The following is a 2,762-nucleotide window of genomic DNA, read 5'->3' on the forward strand; positions in this document are numbered from 1 at the left end:
GAATGGTGCCAGACTGGGCGTTAAACGCCCAATTGCTAGGCTTACTGGCGTTTAAACGCCAGCAGCATCTTCCTCCAGGGTGTGCTGTTTTCTTCCTGTTTTCATTCTGTTTTGCTTTTTTTCATTATTTTTGTGACTTCTTATGATCATCAACCTACAAAAAAGATAAAATAACAAAGAAAATAATTAATTATAAAACATTGGGTTGCCTCCCAACAAGCGCTTCTTTATTGTCACTAGCTTGACAGAGGACTCTCATGGAGCCTCAGAAATGCTCAGAACCGTGTTGGAACCTCCCAACACCAAACTTAGAGTTTGAATGTGGGGGTTCAACACCAAACTTAGAGTTTGGTTGTGGCCTCCCAACACCAAACTTAGAGTTTGACTGCGGGGGCTCTGTTTGGCTCTGTTTTGAGAGAAGCTCTTCATGCTTCCTCTCCATGATGACAGAGGGATATCCTTGGGCCTTAAACACCAAGGATTCTTCATTCACTTGAATGATCAACTCTCCTCTATCAACATCAATCACAGCCTTTGCTGTGGCTAGGAAGGGTCTGCCAAGGATGATGGATTCATCCATGCACTTCCCAGTCTCTAGGACTATGAAATCAGTAGGGATGTAAAGGTCTTCAACTTTGACCAGAACATCCTCTACAAGTCCATAGGCTTGTTTTCTTGAGTTGTCTGCCATCTCTAGTGAGATTTTTGCAGCTTGCACCTCAAAGATCCCTAATTTCTCCATTACAGAGAGTGGCATGAGGTTTACACTTGACCCTAAGTCACACAAGGCCTTCTTGAAGGTCATGGTGCCTATGGTACAAGGTATAGAAAACTTCCCAGGATCCTGCCTCTTTTGAGGCAGTTTCTGCCTAGACAAGTCATCCAGTTCTTTGGTGAGCAAAGGGGGCTCATCCTCCCAAGTCTCATTTCCAAATAACTTGTCATTTAGCTTCATGATTGCTCCAAGGTATTTAGCAACTTGCTCCTCAGTGACATACTCATCCTCTTCAGAGGAAGAATACTCATCAGAGCTCATGAATGGCAGAAGTAAGTCCAATGGAATCTCTATGGTCTCATCTTGAGCCTCAGATTCCCATGGTTCCTCATTGGGGAACTCATTGGAGGCCAGTGGACGCCCAGTGAGGCCTTCCTCAGTGGCGTTCACTGCCTCTTTTTCCTCCCAGGATTCGGCCAAGTTGATGGCTTTGCACTCTCCTTTTGGATTTTCTTCTGTATTGCTTGGGAGAGTACTTGGAGGGAGTTCAGTAATTTTCTTGCTCAGCTCTCCCACTTGTCCTTCCAGATTCCTAATGGAGGACCTAGTTTCAGTCATGAAACTTTGAGTGGTTTTGATTAGATTAGAGACCATGGTTGCTAAGTCAGAGGTATTCTGCTTAGAGCTCTCTATCTGTTGCTGAGAAGATGATCGAAAAGGCTTACTATTGCTAAACCTGTTTCTTCCACCATTATTGTTGAAACCTTGTTGAGGTCTCTGTTGATCCTTCCATGAAAGATTTGGATGATTCCTCCATGAAGGATTGTAGGTGTTTCCATAGAGTTCTCCCATGTAATTCACCTCTTCTATTGAAGGATTCTCAGGATCATAAGCTTCTTCCTCAGATGAAGCTTCCTTAGTACTGCTTGGTGCATTTTGCATTCCAGACAGACTTTGAGAAATCAAATTGACTTGTTGAGTCAATATTTTGTTCTGAGCCAATATGGCATTCAGAGTGTCAATCTCAAGAACTCCTTTCTTCTGACTAGTCCCATTGTTCACAGGATTTCTTTCAGAAGTGTACATGAATTGGTTATTTGCAACCATTTCAATCAGTTCTTGAGCTTCAGTAGGCGTCTTCTTCAGATGAAGAGATCCTCCAGAAGAGCTATCCAAAGACATCTTGGATAGTTCAGAGAGACCATCATAGAAAATACCTATGATGCTCCATTCAGAAAGCATGTCAGAAGGACACTTTCTGATTAATTGTTTGTATCTTTCCCAAGCTTCATAGAAGGATTCTCCTTCCTTCTGTCTGAAGGTTTGGACTTCCACTCTAAGCTTACTCAATTTTTGAGGTGGAACGAACTTTGCCAAGAAGGCATTGACTAGCTTTTCCCAAGAGTCCAGGCTTTCTTTAGGTTGAGAATCCAACCATGTTCTAGCTCTGTCTCTTACAGCAAAAGGGAATAGCATTAGTCTGTAGACCTCAGGGTCAACTCCATTAGTCTTGACAGTGTCACAGATTTGCAAGAACTCAGCTAAAAACTGATGAGGATCTTCCAATGGAAGTCCATGGAACTTGCAATTCTGTTGCATTAGAGAAACTAATTGAGGCTTAAGCTCAAAGTTGTTTGCTCCAATGGCAGGGATAGAGATGCTTCTCCCATAGAAGTCGGAAGTAGGTGCAGTAAAGTCACCCAGCACCTTCCTTGCATTGTTGGCATTGTTGTTGTTTTCGACTGCCATGAGTTCTTCTTCCTTGAAGAATTCGTTCAGGTTCTCTAAAGAGAGTTGTGCTTTGGCTTCTCTTAGCTTTCTCTTCAAGGTCCTTTCAGGTTCAGGATCAGCCTCAACAAGAATGCCTTTGTCTTTGCTCCTGCTCATAAGAAAGAGAAGGGAACAAGAAAATGTGGAATCCTCTATGTCACAGTATAGAGATTCCTTTAGGTGTCAGAGGAAAAGAAGAGTAGAAGACAGAAGTGGAAAATTCGAACTTAACAAAGGAGATGGAGTTCGAATTTTGCATTAAGGGATAGTGTTAGTC

At 42.7% G+C, this 2,762-nt stretch overlaps 1 non-coding gene across 1 annotated transcript; it reads left to right on the forward strand.

Annotated features, from left to right (window-relative positions):
- Positions 1-1,951: 1,951 nt before the first annotated feature.
- LOC114927389 (small nucleolar RNA R71) lies at positions 1,952-2,059 on the forward strand. Its single transcript, XR_003817692.1, has one exon. It is a non-coding gene; the product is annotated as a small nucleolar RNA R71 (small nucleolar RNA).
- The last annotated feature ends 703 nt before the right edge of the window (positions 2,060-2,762 follow it).

Source organism: Arachis hypogaea, unplaced genomic scaffold (assembly GCF_003086295.3).
Source record: "Arachis hypogaea cultivar Tifrunner unplaced genomic scaffold, arahy.Tifrunner.gnm2.J5K5 arahy.Tifrunner.gnm2.scaffold_469, whole genome shotgun sequence".
Classification (NCBI taxonomy): domain Eukaryota; kingdom Viridiplantae; phylum Streptophyta; class Magnoliopsida; order Fabales; family Fabaceae; genus Arachis; species Arachis hypogaea.